The 13,077-nt window shown below is 38.2% G+C and overlaps 1 protein-coding gene across 7 annotated transcripts in view; it reads right to left on the bottom strand.

Annotated features, from left to right (window-relative positions):
- SH3KBP1 (SH3 domain containing kinase binding protein 1) overlaps positions 1-13,077 on the bottom strand; it is a 216,311-nt gene that overhangs the window by 152,557 nt on the left and 50,677 nt on the right. The window contains exon 1 of one of the 7 annotated variants that reach the window (XM_027886745.1): positions 9,612-9,629. The exons of the other annotated variants lie outside the window; for them this stretch is intronic. The gene's annotated coding sequence lies outside the window, so the exon portion shown is untranslated. Of the gene's footprint in view, positions 1-9,611; positions 9,630-13,077 lie in introns of those variants that run through there. 7 annotated transcript variants of the gene reach the window in all.

Raw genomic sequence — 13,077 nt, 5'->3', positions numbered from 1 at the left:
TGCAGTCTGACCAGATATAAAGGGGTACTGGACCTCCAGGATTGACTCCTCTGAATCTGCTCACCTTGCAGAGCATCACTGAATGACGATACAGACTGCCTCAGAGAGCAGAAACAAGATTTCAGCAGCTACAGACCCCTACGGATATTGCCTTTAAGAACTTTTTAATTAAAAAACTGAATACATTAGTTTTCATTTTTACATTGAAACAGTAATCAAGAGGAGAAAGTTGCATATACTATACCTGGAAGGAAGACCTATTTTTTTATCTAAGCCTTATTTATCAAGAAATTATCAAGAGAATAACACTTTATTTTAGAACATTTGATACACTCCTGGTCTGAGAGTGCTGTAGGCTGAGGGAAGACACTGAAGACACTGAGTGTTACTCCTTTGTGTTGAAGAGGACTCATCTACATTTCAAGTAGGCTTTTTCCAATCTTAGATCTTAAACTGCTAGGTCTCCAGTTATGCAGATCTATGCCTTGAAATTTTAAATATTGACTTACATAACTCAGAAAGACACGAAAAATGACATTTTTGACCTGGCTTTTGTTCCCCTAGAACAGCTTACCTTGAAAGCAGCTCTCTCCTCTAAAAGATGTGTGTATACACAATGCAAAACAGAGAAAATTAAGCCATTCATTAATTAAACACAAACATCTCTTGAAAAAAATAGGGAGAAATCTCACTTAGCAGAAGGAAGAATCCTTCTATTTGTGAAAAGAACTGAACTCAAGAAGCCGCAGGCAAAGCAGAGTAGTTGTCTGTCAGGCAATCCATCCTGTCCTTGAACTGTATTTTTTATTGTTAAGGAAAGAAAAAACACTTCTTCTCCCAAATACTCTGACAACTTCTAGAAATTACAGGATATCCTAGATGTATTTAAAGTCCTTCACCACAAAATGCTTCAAGTACAGGTGCAGGGGTTTTTTACCTTTACAATATTAGGTTTGACAGTGCAGAGCATAAACCACTTGGTTCCTTTGTTTTCACTGGGAACCTTTCTCAACACTTTTACTTCAGGTCGAGGAGTCACTTTACACACAGGTAGTCCTACTGATTTTAACAGGCCTCACCATGAAGTAAAATTTTTTGGCCCATTCCCCAGGAAAAACAAGGCCAGAAACATGTCAGTACTTCTTACATGTGCATGTACTGTTCCTTTCCCTCTGTAATCCCCTTCGTGGGAGAATACTGAAAAATATAAAAGTTATCTAGGAAAACCCACACACCCGAAACACAGATGTGCTCTACTTTGTTAATAATATCCTTAACAGATTCCTTCAGGAAAGTCCTTAACCACTCTAGACAAGGCCTGTGATGGCCACTACCCAGAATTCATGGGAGAGGTGGACTGGGAACGGATATTTCTGAAAAGGAAACAGAGATAAACACACATCACACTACAATGAAAAGCATAAAAGCCGAAGCTACCCCTTTTAATCCCAATATAAGGTTGGGAAGAAACAAGGCCTGTTGAGGATGTTCTACCGCAGAAAGAGGAATGTGAATGCAGAGCAAACAAACAGCAAACGTTAGATCCAAGGGCCTGGCAAGCAGCGTGAAGCCCACAACTGATAGGAAACCCCGCACAGAGCTGGGGAGGTGGCAATGTGGTCGCGAGCTGGTACTACACAGACTAGTTTGGATGTGTCTGCACTGTTCTGTACAAGACATGAGTTCTCGGGTGCTGAGGTGACTCCCACTAACCTACAGGCAACGGTAAATGCAGAGATGTGAAAGGTGAGCAACATCTCAGTGGATCCGGGCACCTGCTAGTGATGAAAGCAAACAGGCATGCTGTATCAAGCACATATTTAAGGAGATAAAGACCATACGTGCCAGTAAGTGTCTCTATTTAATTTTCAGTCCTTTAAAGAGAACTGGCTGATCCTACATTTTGCTGGCCACTTTTCATATATTTTTTGTCCCCCCACTATGTAGGTCTTGCACAGTCAGTGACTACTTCACTGAATTTGTATTTATAAATATTTTCAGACCTAGCCATTTTCAACACATATTTCATTATCTACCATCAATGCCAACACTAAATTTAAATTGGCACAGACTACAGGGCACGAGGAAAGAGTTTGTTTCCTTTGGGCTTCATTTTTTCTGGAGTACTGAACAGGGTGTGAACGGTGACAAGAGTCACGAGTCCACTCAACAGCTGAAGTGCTGGGGAATGAGCCTTCACCTATAAAGGGGGGAGAGAAGTAACTGGAATGGTCAAACATGTTTGGTAATTACTAATTAATCTGCTGAGGCCAGATATTCTACCAGCTACAGGAAGCTTATAAAGAAACAATTTTAACACACTGAATCCTTAAAAATAATGTTTATCATTATTACTTTATACACATTTTTTAAAAAAAATCACTCACTTCCTCATCTAAATAAGCTTTATCTCACATTCACTGTGGCCAAGCCCACACAAATAAACATTCGATAACCGGAAAGAGTTATTAAAAAAATCAAAAAGGAAGCTTGAGTAAAATCAGGGCTATACTATCAATTCCCTGTTTCCTGCATTCTTGGCTATTTATTAAATACACCCACAGGACAAAATACATGCTCTGGTCTCTGGTGTTTATTTACACGGTTACACAAATCCTTAAACAAAACCAAGCACCCCTTAACAGTAACATTATTTACAGTTAATAGGAAGTCATTTGTCATTAGGAAAACAAAGGCTGAAGACACAGGTAATCAAAACAAGTATTTCAGCTTCTCCCTCTTTATCCCGTGACAGGTTTTTTCTCCCAGGTTCTCTTGTACCTCGTAAAATTGTCTTCAGTATGACAGTTTTACTGATCAGCAATGAAAAATAAAATACTTCAGTTTTCAGTAACATGAAATTCCCTTTCATACTTTCAAATTTTGTTTTATACATATCTATTTACAGGATACATACATGCAATTCTCAAGGAAATCCTATATATCTAGTTATTTGTTTCAATTTATCTTTGAAGTTCTTCCTACTCAGAGTTTAAATTTCAAGAAAGTCATTTGCTGTACAAAGATTCTTCTAAGGCCAGAAAATAAGACTGTCTTTCATTTAGTTACTCAGGGTTCCTGGTAGATCAGCAGCATCTCAAAATATTTACCCAGATTTCTGAAGTGCACAAGAGAAACTGGAAAAACAAACTATTATTCCCTTCTCACAAAATCCTAACTCTGTCCTTGTCTTCAGATATTTATTTTCACTCACTCAAAAACTGTGGCAGTTAGCCACAAATTACACTTTTTGACTAAGTATTATAAAAACTTTACTAAATGTGGATTCAGTAAGAATCCTTGGCCAAGTACTTTTACCAGCTCTTCAAAATTTATGGCACATTTTTGAAACAAGGGAGAAAATTCTATTAAATCGCAAGAATTATCATAACTATTTGTCTTGCATTCTTAATTGACACACACACATGCATCTCATACACAATAAGTTAACTGAACAAAACCAGAGACAATTAGAATCTCCACAGTGCATTTCTAAACATCAGCAATTTTTAAAGTACCCTCTGGAGGACATAGCTAAATTTTACTTCCAATCTCTTCTCATATCACATATTTAAACTTCTTTCTTTATTTTAACAACATGAGATGTCCAATAGCAAAGATGCCCTGAAGACTATTTCGATCCAAGGTATTTTCCACACTCCACTTTTCTACAATGAATAGTCTTAGGACATTATTTTGTATAAATGAAAACCAGAACAGTTTAGTGTATTTAAAACAAAGAAAAACAAAACAAAAAACAATCAATCTAAACCACCCTAGTATATGCAAATCCTTTTAAGAATGCATAAGGCAAGACAGTAGTCAACTGACACTCATTTATACTCCATTTTGTAGGCTTTATTTCATAAATTTAATATTTCCCAATTAAGCGGGTGCTTTAATGCAATTATTTTAAAAAAGAACACTCGGACTCTCTCGTCTCTATTCCCCAGTCACTGTTTGAACGAGTGTCTGCTGGATCACATTAGAAATTCTGACCAAATGGATTGTAAGACAAAGCTGGGAAATCTAGTTGATTCACGGATGCCACTTGGGAAAGCTTTTTCTTATCTTTTTCTTGAAATAAGCCATCCCATTTAAATGCTGTAGTTCTGTAAAACATGGAAGCGTTTACTTAGATTTTAAAATGTTGAACTCAATTGCATGCTTGTGTTGATCCAGGCTGAAGCAGAAGGAGCAACACTGATACCATAAGGATCACCTGTTAACTCCAACCAGGCGGTACCAACAGCCAGCCCCTGGATGAAGGAGGTGAGAAGTCTTTGATTTTCGGGGCAAAGAGCAATGATTCAACAAGGTTGAACACTGCAAGAAAAACTGCTTGGTAGCTCTCATCCTGTCATCTTACATATGAAAACCTAGCTTTATATATTTGTAAGGACTTTCATGGCAGAGAAGTGTATTAGACATGCCTTTTTTAATTCAGAGGAAGTAACTTCAGAGTTGCCCTATCCAGATGTCAGAGAAAACAACAAACCAAAACCAAGCACCTGTATCTGACCACAGACAGATGTCACTTCAGCCTGTTGCAGTGATGTCACCTTTACCAGTGTAATATTCTCAAGGCATTATCTTTATAACTTTTTATGCTGCATGTGTATCCTGCTGAAATACTGAATCTCAGGAAGGCAAGCAGTAAAACCTCCATGAGACACTTTACCATTACCATTTTGTACAGACTGTCAACAAAATAATAAGCCTCAAAAACTGAAGTACAGGTTTGAAGATGCAGGTTTTACCGTATAACTGTATTAAGCTAATGATTATTTCTAAAGCAGGTTTTTGATACAAAGAGCTCAAAAAACTCAAAGATATCAGAACCAGCCCCAAACCCTGTACACAATCAAATCTTCTTTGTATCATATTTGTTTGGGGACAGAAAAAAAGTCCACTGTGCAACTCTTAGTGCTCAGATGCCCTAAAGGGAGAGAAATCAGCTCTGCTAACTGGACAGCCATCAAAGCATGGAAGGTTTTAGTTAAGATGCAAAAAAGCAGAGGAATTCTCAGACCGGGGGTGGGGTAGAAGAGAGGAATGAATGGAAATGAGGGGGAAAAGGAATCTTAGCAACATGTAGTGCATGTAAGAACCCTTCAACATAAATGTATTCTGTTTTCCCACCCCGTGCTCTGCCTTCAACTCTCAGAAAAATAGAGGCTACCTGGTAAGAAAATAAAAGCAATCCTGTTTGTTTTTAAAAGGAAACACATACACTGAACTAGAGCCAAAACCTACTGAAAATGTCTGAGACTGGAAAGAAAGACTCTAAACACCACAACATTTGTACAAGGTGGTATCCACCTTTTATCCAATGGAACCCACTCCGTTTTTATCCTGGTGTGTTGAGGTGTTCTTTTGTAAATTCACAGCTAGAGTAACTATGAAAGAAAGCTTCCAGAGAAGCTGGTGCTTGGGACAGGCTGCAAAACAGCCTTTCTGAATTTCCAGCAGAGTCCTGTAAACACCCTTATAACATCCCTTTACAGCCTGTAAGCATGCACTACAGTGATAGGAGGCTGTGCTGCTGAAAGAGAAATACAAATTTTACAATTACAGGTGTCTACAGTAGCACAGTAACAGGTCTTGCTAGCAAGTTTCACCTCATTATATGTTGTACTTGAGAAGAAAGAGTTTGTCACCAAAACTCAGTGTTCCTATAACAACCAAAACTTAAGAGGAGGGAAAATGGGGAACCTAAATAATGAAAAATGAACTGGACACTTCAGAGCAGGGATTAACAATCCATCAGGTGGGGCATCAGCTACAGTCAGAGATCTGGCTGTGGAAAGGGAAACTCTCTCCCTTGAAAATCAAGTCAGTCCATAGATTAGGCTGCTAAACAGGAAACATGCCCTAAACAAGAGTCAGAAGTCTGGCAAACTAGACACTGGGTACAGAACAGCAGGAACATGTAAATCAGCAGGCACTGGTAGCCTAAAACCCAGTCTATTATTTACAACTGTTTGATGAACTCAAGGGAGAAGGGAGTCAATTTGCAAATTATTTTTTTCTTTAATATGGATGGGTAAACATATATAAAAAACACATATAAAAGACAAATTCCTTACAAAGGACAAACTGTAAACTGTTCCTCACGTACCTCTATCTAGTCACTTTGCTGAGATACTGATTCCCTGCTCCCCAAGGACAGCAGGAGAGGCATATTAACGGTGTTTCATCCCTAGGGTTACATACAGAGTATTCTCAATCTGATGCACAGATAATTTCTGTAAGTTATTACTTGTGAAAACAAAGGTAAAGGGAGTTAAAAAATACAGCAAGTAGCATAGATTACTTCCTAGCAGGCCAAGTACCAAGTCACCAATTCAGTAAGTTCACTTTTAATATTTTTATTTTTATCTGAACACTTCTTCTCTCAGCATATATTGCATACTAAGTCACAAATAGTCATCTCTCTCAGGAAAACTAATGCTAACATATTATTGCATTTTAAAATGTATCACTAATGCAATTTGTTCCTTTCTATAACACTTTTCCCTTCAATAATAAAAATGGAGCTCTTCTGAGCAGACTTGTAAAATAGTATCTGCAAACTATAATACACATCTAACTTGTTTGGGTTTTTTTCCCTCTCATGGTTCAGAAAAACAAATGATTACCCAAATTACAGATTTCAGAAGTTTACATTACTAAGAGGTAGGCTGTGGGCAACATCAACTCAGTGATTCACACATGATGTGATTAAAAAGGCAGGTGTAATGTTACCCTGTCCTCCTGCACCCTATGGAGCATAACCACCCTATAGTTTTGGTTCTCCTACAGTTTTTCAAGGTAATAAAACTAAATGCCATTCAGCCACCTCCTCTGTCACATTGAAATTCTAAGTGACAACTTAGCTGGAAGAGCTAATTTAACAAAGAAAACAGGCAATTTAAATAAGGCAGAGGAGGTTGGACTTTCTTTTCTCAACAATTCACAATGATTTTTCCTGAGCAAAAGAGAGCAAGCAAGGAATCAGCGAGATTAGATCACAAGTCAATTTTTATACAAATAAATGGAAAAAATTATGTGTATCTACTCAAACAATGCAATTACAGCTTATAATATAGAGGAAGATGGGCACTGGAAGAGATATTAATAGTATTTCTTCAATAGTCAAAGCATCAAGCCCAGATCTGGCAGGTTATATACAGCATTATATAGAAACCAACAAAAATGTTGGGAGTTTTACACTCCCATTTCGAGACGTAACAAAAAAACACTCCAGTGATGGGTTAATTCAGGAGTCTGCTGCCTGTTCTTCTCAACTATCCATTACTGCTGAGTGCTGGAAAAAGGGCACTGGACAAGATACACCAGTGGTACAGCAACTCCTTCATTTTAAAGTGTAACCTCTTGCCCCCACACAGGGATGATGGTACTTCTACTGACACGCACCTATTTGAAACAAGTAACCTGCGCTTTCTCTGGTTACCTAAAGAAGACCAAGTCTGTGGCACTGCAGTCCTATTACCTTATGATGCTACTGCCAGCTTTATGCAAAAATGCAATTGTTATCTGAGCATTTTCAGTCCTTTTGCCACAGCCTTCTAAAAGCCAGAGCAGCCCTCTGCTTTCCAAAATGAGCTTGAAAGAAGTGAGGACTAAAATCACTTCGCTAAATGGAAGAGATACAATCCCTTCCATTACACATAAAAAGGAACTTTAATTGGCACAAGAAAGGAAAACAAGCATGTATTTTTAACCAAAGGTTTTTCATTTAGATTTAATAGCTGTTGCCTTCTCCAGCTGCTTAAGCAACACAACAGATGAAATGCAAGCTGTAAACCAGGACACGCATTTTTAAGTTTCCTTTCAAAATCTGCAGACTAATTTCTTATTCCCTCATGCCAAAGCTCTAAAAGCATATGTGTAGAAGTCAAAGCAAGAGCCCTGCTCTTCTCTCTTGCACTAAATACTAACTGGAGTGTTCCTCTAGGCTCAAACTGAGCCAAGCCTGTGAAGTAGGAGTCTCCATAGTTTAGTGGCTGTAATATAGAGGAAGCAATACTCTGAAGGTTCTTCTCCTGGTCTTCAAGGTATCCATAACCCACAACTACTCATCCAACATGTTTTAGGCTAGGTTTTGTCCCCTCAGTGGTTTTGGGAGTGTTTTTTTTAAGTCTATATAAACTAGGTATGAAGGTTCAGACTCCACACAGAAAAAAATGTCTAAATCCAGTAGGAAATGCACTCTAAGCTGTCCTACTGCACCAGGAATGGAGCTGCAGGGACAATCAAACTGCTAACACAGACTCAGGAGCCCAATCCTACAGCTTAAAAAATGTGCTGAATTGGTGAAAGGCTGCCAGACAGCCGGGATCATTGTGAGCTGCCATGGTTACTAACTGGGTTTTAACTCTGCAGGCTCTCAACACTACCATGTATAGAACCAGCTATAGAGTTAATTAGTTGCAGAGAAAGGAAAAACTTGTAGTGTGGCAGAAGGGGAATCTCACATGGACAGTCATCTGCAGCTTAACTATATGAACTTTCCAGAACCCTTCCAAAGTAAGCACAGAAGATATCAAGGTTATGGCCCATCCTTTCAGGCTGTTTTTAAAATACATTTCAGGATATTATCTCTGGTTTCTCCCCCCTCGCTGCCCTCCCCCATCCCCCCCAATTACTCTACTTCAAATAATCTCTGAGGCACAACAAGGGACATCTCACTGCCTCTGTTTCACAATCCTGACAGCACTTAGCCATCTAACAACAACAACAAAAAAAAAACTTCAAGAAAATAGGACCGGAGAGTGGGAGCTAAAACTAAAAATGGCTGAAGGTGCAGTGAAACAAAGTGAAGCAAGATATTGGCACCACATTCTCAAGGAAGGCTCATTTAAAACTAACACTAGAAGTAATATCAAATAATTTAAAATGTCAACCAACAGAAAGTGCATTTCATCGCTTATGTTCGTCACTATTAAGTCACCACAGCTTTGACAAATCCTGATAAGTTACATCACTTATGAGACCTTTGCAGTTAACATTAGGCTGCTTCAGAAAGGCCACCCTCTCCTCCTCCTCTTTAAATTATTTTCAGAAATACCATTCAGTTTGCCTAATAGGTGAATCACAGATTCTTTCTATACTGCCTCAAACACAGGCAAATTTTCCTCAGAGTAATGAATCTTAGTTAAGTAAACAGACAACTCCAAATTTTTCGAAATTTGTAACTTTTGTATAAATTATGAAAATACTTCCCTTAAGAATGGGTAAGATATCCATATGGCCATTACATTATTACAAAGTTTTCTTTATTCAGGAAATAGAGCAACCTTTCCTTCAAAGTTTCAAACAAATGTCCTTTTTTTTTTGAAAATGTGATATGTATATTTTCCATTGTGCTAGACTACACAAAGTTAAGGAAAAATTATGTAGCTTAAATAGTTTATCTCTTCCCTACTACATACTCTGCACTGTCATAACTCCCATACCACCACAGCCACAAATTCTACCTCCATTCAAAGTCTAGCAGCACAAAAATACACCTCATGCTAGCATGCCTGAAGCACTTCAGTATGCCTAGCACATATATCTAGATGAGGGGCACAGTTTTCACATGTCCCATCAGTCTGAGTGCTCACCCTGGATCTTTGGAGAGTCTCCCACGCTGTCTCAGCTCTGTGGCTGCTACCTGGGTGAGCTGTGGCAGCAGGAATGGCAATGTGAGAGCAGGGCAGAAATCACTTTGTGAAACACTGATTCCACAGAGATACTAGCCTCCCAGTGAGCCTGCCAACAAACTGGTTTCTGGCCAAATAAACTACTTCTATCTTTTACACAGACACCCCTTTCCAAATAACAGTGAGAGTAGACACAAAGTTTTAAGAAAGGTAACGTGTGTGAGCAGCTAACACATTATCCACTTCTTTCTTCATATTAGCTTTGGCTTTGTCTCATGAATCCGAATATACTCAGAAAAAAAAAAAAAAGAAGCCTCATCTGTTCTTCCAGCACCATTAGAGTCTATAGGATGTGAAATAAGTGTTCCTTTTGGGCACAGAGTACATTGTAATTCTCTTGGTTACACGTGCACAACATAATACCACTTGATATTGCTATTTTACAACTTACATAGGTAATAGATTTAGTCTTAAATACATTGTAAATGTCCCTGTAACTAGTAACATACAATAGAATTAATCTACTAGGTCATAACATTAGTCTCTTCTACTCAAAAAAGTACTGCTGACACAGTTATCTTGGGTTTGTTGGGTTTTTTCCCAAATAAACTGGTAAGTTAAGATTCCATACATCCGGATACAAAGGATTTTTGCTCTCAGTCTCTGTAATTACTGTGATGTTTCATCAGATTACACCTCAGTTCTCAGCTAGGCTATAGGGAGAATAACTTCTCTCCCTTCTAGACCCAGGCTCTCTACTCCCTACGCTGAGCACTCTGTGGAGGATTTCACATACCCTGTAAAAATGGCAAAAAATGGTGACAGCAGCCACTGAAGAAGGCCTAAGGGGGGGTTTAGATCCTCTTTTGCCTCAGAACTAAATAAAGGGAAGAAAACAGTGTGGGAGATGACAAATGCATTCCCAGACTCCTGAGAAATTGTAAGAACATGGAAACAACAATAAAGGCTATTTTCATGAGCAGCAGAGAGCAACCACAGATTGTGAAATAACCCTGAGGCACTTTATTATGGTGATTTAGACCCATTCACCATCTCAGGGGAAAATCAAGCCTCCTATCACCAGCAGCAAAAAGCCAGCTCCTCACCCCTAACAGTTTGCACCATTTCATTCTAATAACATGCAGAGGCTTTCATGGGGAGCTCATTCCAAGTCCAACTTAAGGATCCAGCAGTAACAATTCTGGTTGAATGAACACAACCATACAGGGCCTTGCTATTGCCGGGTCAGACAGCATGTCAGCTGGAGTGGAAAACAAAATTAAAAATAAAAATATCCCTTCATTTCCCAAAGCTGAAGCCCTCATACAGAAAAGGCTCAGAGTGATCCCTAAGTCCCCTCTGCATAGCCCTCCTTGTGATGTGCTCAAACAAATTGGTGAATCCCTATGTTACACTTCATGCTGATGAGAAACAAAAAGGATTCACAACACTGGAAAGAAATATTTCACCTGTGCAACCAAGTGTGTTTACTTTTTTTATTACTTTTAACATGAACAAATTTCTTAATTTGAAATTAAAAATATTTAATGTCATTCAGAAGAATTTCCAAAGCATACAAAAACTCCTGGTATTACCTTTCATTGTTTCTTCTACTAATCACAACGTCTTTAAATTGTCTGCAGCAAGGAGTAAATTCAAGCAGGATATCTGTAATGCAATTACTTCCCTCATAATAGTTATGTGTTTCTGAATCTATTTAGTGGGTTCTGGAACAGAACAAATTTCGTAAGGGTGGCTCTGCCAAGAAATGAGCAGATATTAGATATTTCAGTCAATACTGTAACTGTTTGTTGCCTCGGGAGATATTTTGTGTGTGTGTGTGTGTGTGTGCGCGGCATGTAAGGAAATACATTCTGCTTTTTTGTGATTCTGTTTTTTCTTCCAGAAAAAATGTAATCCATCACTAATAACATTTGCATTTCAAGCTGGAGCCTGAGTATTCAAGAGCCAACAGTTTAATACATACACGCTGCTGCACAAAAATGCACTCTCCGGCACATGGACACAGATCATACACACAGGTAACTATGCCTGTCACCAATAATAAGTTTTATATCAGATAAATAAAATTTGTAGCTAAAAATCCAATTGCCTTTAATTTTTTGCCGACATTTTGTATTCAGAACCTATTCTATTTTCTTTCTTTTCATTTATTTCAAGCATCATGGATGAAAACAAGGCTATAAAATTTCCTTGAGGTAGCGGTTAAAACTTTATTGCTTTTTAATAGCTTGTTAGAATTAAAAATAGGGAAATATTCATTTTGTACAAAAACTTATTTTCTTTGGGTTTTTATTTGTCTAAAGCTATGCTTTAAGTTACAAGTTCAACAACAAAACAGATCCAATTTTGGCCCTTGGAAAAGGTAACTTATATTGTACAAATCTCACAGGATCCCAGTAGTATTCTCCATTATTGCAAATTATTTCATATTATGGAAACTGTATTTATCTACGTAATACCTTGACGCATTTGTAAAAAACACGATGTAACAAGATATTTGAGATTTAAAAAGAGAAATGTCAAATTCTTCCTATTTTATTTCTAACAAGAATGTATTTCTAGAAAAAAAAAAAGCTTAGGACAAAGTAGTTTTAATTATGGTAAGATCCTAAACCTTTAAATAACACACAGTTAGGAGCACGTTTTAATATGTCATGCCTTTAAATATTACCGTGGGTAATATTTATACAAGGAAAATGCTATTTGGTATCCACATAAAAATCTCACGAATAGGGTAAAAAAATAATAATTCAAAAATTAAAATAAAACGTACACAGCTGACAAATTTAGTTGACAGGATCTCCAAAGATTCCAGTCTCATTCATCATGCTGCACGTGCTGGGATGCCTGAGTGCATTTACTGCAAGGCTGCGAGAAGAGAGGCAGAACTCCTCTCTCACCACAGCTCTCACTTGTGCCAGGGGCACAAACCAGCACCAGGACTAAGCCTTTTGCTTCCAGAGGCCCCTGTGGTACCACGGCAGGAGGAAATCCCCAAAGATCAAGTTGGAGGAGCAAAAGAACTACAAGAGGAAAAGCATTTACACCGAAATCAAGATTTGGATCAAAAACCTGTTGGGGAAGTAAACAAAGGTGAAGCAGAGCAAATTCAGGGTGACCTGAGATGCAGGGACGGGGAGAGGGAAAGGAAACACGGAGCCAGGGAAAAGAGGAGGAGGCCGGGCACAGCTGGAAAAAGATGACAAGCTCAAGAAGTCCCAGAGGTGGGACTGAGGAAAGAGCAGTGATACCTGACAAGGAAAGGAACAGCAGGGCTGAAGCTTAAGAGCAGAAAGAGGCAGCAAGAAGGGAAGGAAAGCATCTGAAACAAGATACAGAACTTGAATTAAAAAAAAAAAAAAAAAAAAAAAAAAAAAAAAAAAAAAAAAAAAAAAAAAAAAAA

This window comes from Empidonax traillii, unplaced genomic scaffold (genome assembly GCF_003031625.1).
Source record: "Empidonax traillii isolate 1590-97213 ecotype Southwest subspecies unplaced genomic scaffold, ASM303162v1 scaffold194:size798623, whole genome shotgun sequence".
NCBI classification, from domain to species: Eukaryota; Metazoa; Chordata; class Aves; order Passeriformes; family Tyrannidae; genus Empidonax; species Empidonax traillii.
Note: the sequence above shows the minus strand (reverse complement) of the source record. Positions and strands in the feature narration are given on the sequence as shown.